Genomic DNA, 10,726 nt, shown 5'->3' with positions numbered 1-10,726 from the left:
AAGTCATCATCCCCAAACATAAACATTTACAAAGTGACCTACAATGAGAGATGTTGAAACTGTGTTATTTTTAAAGGGGGGTACGAGGGAGCCTCCTGGGGTGCTGGAAATGTCTAGATCTAGGTGCTGAGTTTCATGGATATATTCATCAAGTGTAAGTTATATAATTTTTAGAAATTGAGATGTATATTTTAGAAGAATCTTTATATTATTTTTTCAACTCTACTTATAAAATGAATACTTAGACTAATGATTTATATTGAAAATTCATACTTAAATATAAAGTAATTAATGTGAACTTTTTACACCATAGAGATCAAGTCATATTTATGTTGCTTAGTGTATGACATGATGTGCCAGCTTCTAGTCTTTGAGGTAGCTACACTGAGGAAGATGGCCTATGTTCATACGTTTTCATCTTGTGCTATCCTTTCTCATCTTCTCAAATGTCAAATGCAATCTTTCCTCCACTAAGTAACAAAAATAAGTCTCTCCTTGGTATCTGTAGTCAATACCATGAACCTAAGAGACCACATTAGAGCAGGAAGCGCAAACTGTTCCTTTAGAGCAAGTATTTCCATTTTGCATCATACCAGCTTCAGACTCTGACGTGTCCCAGAAGGCTCTGCAATCAATTACAGGCCAGGGGTCTTGTTTTCAGCAAATGATTATCCCCATTTTAAGGTGAGGAATTTGAGGCTGAGACATGGGTCTTGCCCAAAGTAACATGGCAAGTATGTGGCAGAGCAGAATTAAGATTAAGGCCATCTGACTCCAGGTTCAGGAAGCCCCAGACACTCCTCCTCCTCCCTTTGGTTCCAAGCAGGATTTGGGAGGGTTGGTGGGGATGGAGATGGAGCCAGCAGGGAATGACCCACTGAAATTGGCATTCTCTCTGCTCATCAACCATTTTCTCCAACACTAAGGAGGCTGGGGAGTGGCAGAGATATTTCCTTGAACACACTTACTGAATTTTCCATCAGTGCACACAAAATGGACGCTCTTAGGAAGCCACAGTCTTAACTTTTCCTTTTGGACCCAGTTCATGTACGCAGTTCAATCACAACCAGTTCTCTCCATTCCAAGACAAAAATAAAATTCCTGCAGTTAGAAAGAAAATCTGATGAAAATACAAAATGAAATGGCAACAGTCATGAGAAGGGATATAAGTTGATTTTGCAATCTTCCTCCAACAATTGGAGACCAATTTAAAAGTGACAGTTCTTAATTGAATGGAAAATTGTCTCCTAATAATCTTGAGGCCAAGAATTCAACATATATAAAAACATTTAGAAAATAATTTCAAAATTTTCATTTTAATTCAACTCAGGTAGTTGAAGAGTCAGTGGTAGGTGAGAGAATAGACAGCAAAGTAAAAGGTGATTCATCACCTAGAGGAAAATAGTATTGCCACAAGTGAGCAAAGGAGTAATCAATATGTATTCCCTGTCACTTATATATAAACACATTTTAGAAATTATTCCATTGCCAGAGCATTCTCTCATCAAAGATAAGAATGGGGGCTCTGTCTCCTTTATTAGTGAATCAAAATATTCTCCAAACACCACCAGATTTCAATTTATATCTTAGACTAGAGATCAGTCATGTGGTTAACCATCACAGCAGAAGATTCTAGAAAGGGGAACAAGATTGGCCTGATTGACTTAGACTAATTATTATTTAGTCCTAGGAGCTGGGAACATTGTCACAACCCAAAATCATTGTTCTCTTAGCAAAAAAGAAGGGGTGAAATGGCTACTGGATCAGTAACCAACCAGAGTAATTTATTAAATCATTAACAAATTAAAATAATTCAGGCAATTCTTTCTTTTCTGCCAAAGGGTGGTGGTGCTGCTGGTATGAAAATGAATGATTAAACTGCAGTAAGCATATTTGATGAAGATAGTTGAAAAGTTTAAAATATTAGTTGGCCTTTGGTGAATTTAGGGCCTGTGGCAAGTTATGATAAACAGGGGTCACAAACATTTTTTCTAAAGGACTAGATAATATTTTAGCCTTTGTGGACCGTACGATTTGTGCTTCAACTACCAACTCTGCCACTATAGTCTGAAAGCAGCAATAGGCCACAGAAAATAGACTATGCCTGGCTGTGTTGTAATAAACCATTACTTACAAAAACAGATGGGGGACAGATTTGGCATACAGGATATGGCTTGCCAACCTACTGTATAAATCACACTACTTCGTGGTAAATCAGAACGGGTAAAATCTACTCTTTGTGTGTGTGTGTGTGTGTGTGTGTGTGTGTGTTCAATGGAAAAGAGTGGTGTGGCACCCACCCAAGGGTCAGCACCCACCCCCTCCCTTAGGGAAAAGGGTGGAGCCTCGAGCACGCAGCGGCCAGTGTGAACACAGCACAGACGTTGAAAGTCGTTGAGCGGAATCATTCTTGGTAATCAACTTTCACTAGACTCAGCTGCAGTTTCTTTGTAACCAAACCTGGTGATGGTCTGCTGAAAGCAACTTTCAGGAGACTCAGCTGAGGCTACTTTGTAACCAAACATGGTGAAGTTCTGCTGAGCTATATAAGGCACTCCTCTTGCTCCCGCTGATCATTGACTTCCATCTCCCAACCAGCGTCCGTTGGAAAAGCTCCTCCTGTAAGTTCCTAGTTAAAATTCATGGGGAGCTTTTTGCCTGGCGTGTTTGTTCTTGGGGTTGAGTCGGGCTGGATGCAGAGGCTTCCAACTGCATTTTGATATTTGCCTATTCAGTAATTGTGGTTGAAATTACAGTAACTTTTTAGTTGGTGCAGTACTTACATGAGGATATGACTGAGTTGTTTAAATCCAGGTGTGAGTATTTTCCCGCTCCTCAGGTGATTCTGAGGTGCAGCCATGTTTGAGAGCCAGGGTGCGAACGCAGTGCTTCTCAAACTTCAATGTGCTTATCGATCACCTTGGGGTCATAGGAAATATTTTGTTTCAGTAGGTCAGGCATTGGGCTTGAGATGTTGTCTTTCTGCCAAGCTCTCAGGTGAAGCTGATACTGCTGATCCACAGACCACACTTTGACCAGCAAGGTGCTGGCACTGGCTTTCAGTGCTGGGGATCCTGCCCCCACAGGGACTAAAGTCATCAGTCAGGGATGCAGCCTGGGCACCGGGATTTTTAAAAGCCCCACAGGTGATTCGAATGTACAACACAGCTTGAGAACCTTTGTGCTAAAGCGTGTGGTGTTCTATCACTTTGAGTTGTCATATTCTTGGTAGCCCTAATGTGGTTCCTTTTGTCCGTCCCCAGCCCACCCATTCTTCTACTTTTCAGGTCCGATCATCCAGACGCTGGTGGGGATCAGGGTTAATTCTTTATCCTTTTGCTCTTTTCCATTTCGGAGGAGTGGGAGGTAGTTCAGGATGGAAAGAGGAGACTCAGGCAACCTGGGATTGGGAAGAACAAGCAAAACATGTTCTAGAGGGCAATTTCAAAGTAAAACTGTTTGGCAGAATGGCAAGGTTTACCACGGAAAGTTGTCACAGTAAAGCTTGCCTCCTTTCTTGGGTCTGAGTTGGGGCAGCAGAGACAACAGTCTCTCTACTGAGTGCAAGCAGCACCTGGCAACCAAAGCACCTGCCAAGGATTTTCACTTCTCAACGTGCAAGGTGATGTGGTTTCTAAGAGAAAAGAGAGACCCCCAGTGGCAAAGGAGGAGCATTAAATCTTTTTCCCAAAGCACAAACAATGCGAAGGAGCTTAGAAGTGAGTGGATGATGATAACTGATGGTTAACACATAAACAGCTTACTATGTGCCAGGCATTCTTCTAACGGATTTCCATGTATTAACTCATTTAATCTTCTCAGCAGCCCAATGGGGTTGACAATTTTGTTAGCCCTATTTAACATGAGAAGAAATTGAGGCAGAGAAAAGTTAAATAACTTGCCAAAGCTCATCCAAGGTAGCAAGTGGCTAGGCTGGGAATTGAATCTAGGCAGTCTGTGCTCTTAACCAATGCACCAAACTGCTTCTCGGTAACAAGAAAGAAAGAAGGATCCTCAGTGAGTTTATAGTTTAAGACACTCCCAAACAGGTGCTCACCCTGTGCTTTCCCATATCTAAAAGAGAACAGTGAGTAGTTCACTAGATATAAATGGTTAAGCTCTCAGACAAAGTGTGAGAGAAGTGAGGTACTCGAAAGCAGGCAGAGAAAAAGAAAGTTAGTAAACCAACTTTGATAAGAAAAGTAAAGGGGCAGTAGCAGTTTCTGGAAAAGCAACTCAATGGATAATAATCTTAATTTTTAAGAAAGTGTTAATGTGCAGTCATGAGGAAATGTAGAAGAAATTACTGCTTAGTTAGATTTTTTTCAAATTTTACTAAATGTTTCAAAGCAATCCAGTTTTAAAGGACTCAACCTTCCCATGTGCCGTTGAGTATAGGATACAAAGTCTGTAAATTTTAACATTCATATTTGAAACCCACGTGTGGGACAGAAAAAACAAAATTTTTGAGTATTTTTTCCCCAGACATCAACAACCTTAGGATTTATCTGGGTGCAGATTTCATCTGGTCACATAGAGAGTGGACTGAAAGGCCAAGTTTTAAAAGGGGAACAAAAAAAAAAAAGGAAATAATACAAAAGCAGGTCTACTATTTCCTTAGAAAAACATGTTTTTACTTGGAAATCATTCCTTTCTACCCATATTCATGAAGACAAGATAAGTAGCTAATTCTTCTCCACACCCTGAGAGGAAAAACCAGAGGCCCCATTGAAGCCAGGAACAGGCTGATTTGGGAGACTGGAACAGACACTGAAGGCCACTGCTCTTGTCTCCTCTGTGTACATTTCCAACCCAGACTGCCCTCCCCAGTTGCAGATTCATTTTCTGAGCCAGCTGTATGACATTTCCACTGAGACATCTAATAGGCTCTTCAGATTTTACACGACATGCTTTCCTACCCCTCCACCCCAGGTATATCCCCTGCAAATGTCCCCAGGTTAATAACGACCACCACCATTAACCCAGGGGCTCAAGTCCAAGCCCCAGAACCTAGATTTTTTTCATCTCTGGGCCATGAGAAAATCCTGTCAACTTGTCCAAAATCCATCTGAAATTTGTCTACATCTCTTTATTTCCTCAGCCATCACCATAGTTAGAGCCACCTCAACTCTCCCCTGGACCCCTGCAATGCCCCCTAACTGGCCTCCCTGCTTCCACTCATCCCCCTCCCCCAAACATTCTTCAGAGGAGCCAGGGTCAATGGCTTTATATTCAGGGAGATTTATTCTACTTTATATTCAAAATCAGTAATTTGACATTCCCCTATTACATTATATTTTTCCTCCTTTCTATTGAGGCTCTTTTTCTTTTTCTGGATTCAAATTACTTTACTGGAAGAAATGGTAAAATTAAAAGAAAACATAAGAGGAGGTTTTGTGACGGCAACATGCACATGTGGCTCTGCTGACCACTGGAAGTCACCCCATGGCTGTGGGGAAGCCCGCCTAGGGCTCACCTCTCCTTGTCACTGTCCCCAGGCTAAGCTTGTCAAAAAGGTACTCAGGGCAGCTTTTCAGATCTTCACTTCCTACCCAGAGTCAACAAGGGTTAACATTTCCATATGTAAATAAACTGAAAGTGTTAAGATAAAAATCAGATTCCTGTTATTTTAATTACTGCCCAATCCCATTCCCTTCACTTCTTTCCACAGGCAACCACTATCACGAATTCCAGTTCACATTTTTATCCTTTTATCACACATGTGCATACACAAACACCCAGGCCCCAGACCACCCCTTTACCTAGACTGTTTATAAGGGAATGGTTAATTGCGTGTTTCAGGGTCCCCTGGGATACCTAGTCCCTCCATCCTTGGAGGATCTTAGCTGCATAAAGTTGGGGCATGGATGGGTGAAGAGACTCCAGTTGTAAACCTGCAGATACCAGTTTTAAATCTGCATGGGGATTTGCCTGGTTCTTAAAAGCTGAGCATTTTGCACACACAAATCACCTGGAGACCTTTATTTATTTTGGTACCAAATCACTTTATTGGAATAAATGGTACAATGGAAAGAAAAAAAACTTAAGGCTCTTTCAAAGAACTCTGCATGTGGGGCCCTGGTGACCACCGGGAATCGCCCCTGGCTGTGGGAAGCCGGCCTAAGGCTCAGTTCTCCTTGTCACTGTCGCCCAGGGTGAGCTTGTTGAAGAGGTGCTCTGCCATGTCGTCTTCCGGGGCCCCCAGCCTGCTCAAGTTGGTCACATAGTCGCCCAGCTCTTTCATGGACCTGACCTGCTCATGCAGGTAGTGAGTCTCCAGGAAGTCGCACAGGTGGGCGTCGTTCTTCTCGGTGGCCAGCTGGTGCAGCTCCAGGAGGGCCTGGTTCACGCTCTTCTCCGGGTGGAAGGCGCACTCCATGGCCTTCAGGCCGCTCTCCCAGTCGTTGTGCTCGGGGGCTTGCTGGTGTTGAGGAGCAGGATGCGGCCCCCGCGCTGGTTCTGCAGCTGCAGCAGCTTCTCGGCGTGCACCCTCTCCTCGTGGGACTGGCGCAGGAAGTACTGGGCGAAGTGGTGCAGGGCCACGTCACCGCGGTCGAAGTAGTGGGCCATGGAGAGGTAGATGTAGGAGGCGTGGAGCTCCATGTTGACCTGGCGGCCGATGGCGGCCTCGCAGTCGGGGTGGTAGTTCTGGCGCACCTGCGACGGGACGGTTGTCATGGTTTGTGGCAGTGGGGCTGGTGGCGCTGGGTCTCTGGCGGAGCGGGCAATGGTGGCGGCGGCGAATTCGGAGGGCGGTTGTTGGATGGGGCTTTGGGCCTTACTGGTGGAAGTAGAGAAGGAGCTTCCGGTCCCGGATGGTGGAAGAGGAAGGGGGGGTTCTGGACCCGGATGGCGGAGATGGAGGAGGGGTTTCCGGGTGCGGATGGTGGGGGCGGAGGGGTTTTGGGGCCGGGACAGCTCGTTCGGTTACCTCAAGGGCGAGTGCAGAAGGGCAGCCAGGGGCGCCCGTGCCTCGTTCCCTCTGAGCCTGGGTAAACTACAAACCCGAGGACTGAGCTGAGCATCTCTAGCGTCTATTGTTTTCTTGTTTTTGTTTTTTTGCTTTGTTTTGTTTTCTCTCTATTGGGTTTTAAATTTGGATATAAATGTGTCTAATTTCCAAGAACGCATGACTGTTCTCTAATTGCTCCTTTTTATAGCAGTCTGCTCTTATGTTTAAAGGCCATCATCTTCTTTACATATCTGAGAATAAGAATTTAAAATTGTTGGTAAAGTTCTCTTTTTTCCTGGATTATATCTGTGTTTTGTTGTTGTGTTGTTGTTATTGTTGTTTTCATAGTTAGTGCTGTTTTTTTCCAGCGTGATCTTCAGATGGGGAATTAAGACTCGTTTTGGTTAGTGTAGGTAATTAGCAGGATTTTATCTGTAATTTTGATGTCTTCTTCACCAATAGTCTTCTCCTTTGTAAAGGAGGCAGGATGTGTCAATTAGGCAGTGATCTTCCCCCTTTGGGATACATGACAGGGAGCTTGCAGGTGGGATATGGATACTTGTATATTTCCAAAATAAGCATGGCGTTTTTCTGGCATTGGAAGGAATCCAGTGTATAGTCTACACTTACAGCACATTGTACTTTGGACTGGCCCCTTTTCATGGGCTCAATTACACATGTCGGTCATGCTGATAGTATTAGGAGCATCAGAAAGGCAAACATGACTGTTGGGGTACCTTTCAGTGGTTTCAAGGAGACAAACTAATGTGAGTACTAGCATAGAAGTTTTTATTGCTATTCCTTACCTCAACTCTGGCCCCTGGTGAACAATATTCTACTTTCTTACTCAATGAATTTGCTTATTTGAAATATTTTGTATATGGTGTGAAGTAGGGGTCCACCTTCATTCTTTTGCATATGGCCATCCTGTTTTACCAGCATCATTTGTTCAAGAGACTATTCTACCCAAAATTAGTGTGCTTGGCAAAAATCAGTTGGCCATGTATTTAAGGTTGGTTTTTGAACTCTCAGTATTGGTTTCTTTGTCTGTCCTTGTGCCTGTACAGTTATTTTTGATTACTGTGGCTTTAAGATCAGAAACTGTGAATCCTCCATCTTCATTCTTCGTTTTCAAGATGGCTTTGGCTATTTGGGGCCTATTTTGGTTTGCTTAAAACTGCCATTATGCAAAACATAAGATATGGATTGGCTTTCATAAAGGGAGTTTATTAGGTTACAAACTTACAGCTCTAAGGCAATAAAAGTGTTCAAACTATGGCATCAACAAGAGGATACCTTCACTGAAGAAAGGCCAATGACATCCAGAACACCACTGTCAGCTGGGAAGGCATGTGGCTGGTGTCTGCTGGTCCTTTCCTCTCAGGTTGCATTGCTTTCAGCTTCTGATTCCAGTGGCCTTCTCTTTAAGTGTCTCTGGGTTCTCACTTAGCTTCTCCAGGGCAAACTCTGGACTTCATCTCTTAGCTTTGCATCTCCAAATATTGTCTTGCCTGTATCTCCAAATATCTGGGTCTGTGTCAGCTCTTAGCTTCCCCTAGGCAAACTCTGGATTTCATATCTTAGCTTCTCTCCAAAATCTTTTTCTTAGCTTCCCTGTGCACCTTCTTTCCTTGAGCTCTCTTAAAGGACTGCATTAAACTAATCAAGAGACACCCTGCATGGGTGTATTCTCACCTCCCTGGAAATAATCAAAGATCAGCAGCAGTTGGGTTGGTCACATCTCCATGGAAACATCTTAATCAAAAGATCCTACCCACAACAAGTCTGCACCCACAAGACTGGATTAAAAAAGATGGCTTTCCTGGGGTACATAACAGTTTCAAGCCTGCACATTCCACCCCCTAGACCCCAGAAAGACATATTCTTTCCAAATGCAAAAATACATTCATTCTATCACAAAAGCTCAAATCATTTCAGTAACAATAGATAAGTAAAAGTCTCATCAAAATCAGTTACAGGCATGGTTTGTCCTAAGGCAAAATTCTCCTCTGGCTGTGCAACTTAGAACAACTTATCTGCTTCCAATATACAAAGCAGGGACAGTCATAGGATAAACATTCCCATTGCCATAGGGAGAAATTGTTAGGAAAACAGGGTGACCTAAACAGTTCCCAAAACCCACAGGGCATACTTCTTTAGATTTCAAAGACTGAGAGTCATTTATAGAATGATATTTTATCCTCAGGGCTTGAGAGAGCAGGAGTCCCACCTTTCCAAGGGCTTTTGCGGTGGCTCTGTTTTCTCTAAACACTGGGGTGATTGCTCCAACACAGCCAAGTATTGGGGAGACCACCTTATTCTCTGCTCCACCCTCTTCAAACATCTGGGTGGCACCCACACTCAGCCATCACAGGGCACGCGCCTAACCCCTTCAGAAGAGTGGGGTGGTAGCCAGGCACTCCCCAGTCTCCGGGGGATGTGCTCCACTCCCTTTGAGTCCTGGGACACCAACACTTTTTCTGAGCAATGGAGTGGCCAAGCTCCCCTGAATTCCCCAGGCATCTGAGAACCCTTAGGCAGCAGCACGCTTATAATCAGGGGCACTCTTAAACTCACCCTATCCACATGCTTCAGTGAATCTGTGAATAACTTTGGGTACTGGCCCAAGGTTTCTGGACTCCAGACCTTCCATGGTTCTGCCACTGAAGTTATCATCCCCTCAATTTGTGCCTTCTCTCCTCTGAACCCTCCAGTCCAGACTGGCAGTGCTTTCATTTATAAAGATCTCACAAGATATTTGTTGGCTTGGCATGCAGCATACAGGTGTCAAAACTGTCAGACAATAGGACTTCCACAAATCCTTCTTGGATAACTCCATCTCCAGTCCTAGCTTGTACTGAAATGACTTGCTGGTTCCAGGTTTCATTAAATCCTAATGTGCTGCACTATCCTCTGGGGGTCTCACTTTCTGGAAGTCCAGAATTTTCCAGGAGCCCAGAATTTTCCAGACTGTCATTATCTTGTTTCTTAGTACCCAAGATATCAGTTCTCAGGTTCTCTTTCCTTTTGCATTTTGCTATAATCTGCAAGGAAAAGTCAGCCTTCATTTTCCACATTTAGTTCACTTCTGCAAAGAAGGCTGTTGGAATTTTGATGAAGATTGCATTGAATCTGTAAATAACTTTGGGTAGAATTGACATCTAAAAAATATTTAGTCTTCCTATCCCTGAATGTGGAATGTCCTTCCATTTATTTAGGTCTTTGAGTTCTTTTAGAGATGTTTTTCTTTCCTGAGTACAAGTCCTTTACTTCCTTGGTTAGATTTATCCCTAAATATTTGATTATTTTAGTTGCTATTGTAAATGGATTTTTTTCTAGATTTCTTCTTCAGATTTTTCATTACTAGTTGTTCTGGTTTGCTAATGCTGCCCGGTATACAAAACATCAGAAATGGATTGGCTTTTTTTTTTTTTTTTTTTTATCTTCATTTTATTGAGATATATTCACATACCATGCAGTCATACAAAACAAATCGTACTTTCGATTGTTTACAGTACCATTACATAGTTGTACATTCATCACCTAAATCAATCCCTGACACCTTCATTAGCACACACACAAAAATAACAAGAATAATAATTAGAGTGAAAAAGAGCAATTGAAGTAAAAGAACACTGGGTACCTTTGTCTGTTTGTTTCCTTCCCCTATTTTTCTGCTCATCCATTGGATTGGCTTTTATAATGGGGTTTATTTGGTTACACAGTTACAGTCTTATGGCCATAAAATGTCCAAGGTAAGGCATCAAGAATCAG

At 43.0% G+C, this 10,726-nt stretch overlaps 1 pseudogene; it reads right to left on the bottom strand.

Moving 5' to 3' along the window:
- Window positions 1-6,127: 6,127 nt before the first annotated feature.
- On the bottom strand, window positions 6,128-6,693 carry LOC119523055 (annotated as a pseudogene).
- Window positions 6,694-10,726: the final 4,033 nt, after the last annotated feature.

The sequence above is a fragment of the Choloepus didactylus genome, chromosome X (assembly GCF_015220235.1).
Source record: "Choloepus didactylus isolate mChoDid1 chromosome X, mChoDid1.pri, whole genome shotgun sequence".
Taxonomy (NCBI): domain Eukaryota; kingdom Metazoa; phylum Chordata; class Mammalia; order Pilosa; family Megalonychidae; genus Choloepus; species Choloepus didactylus.
This window is presented reverse-complemented; position numbering and strand designations above follow the sequence as displayed.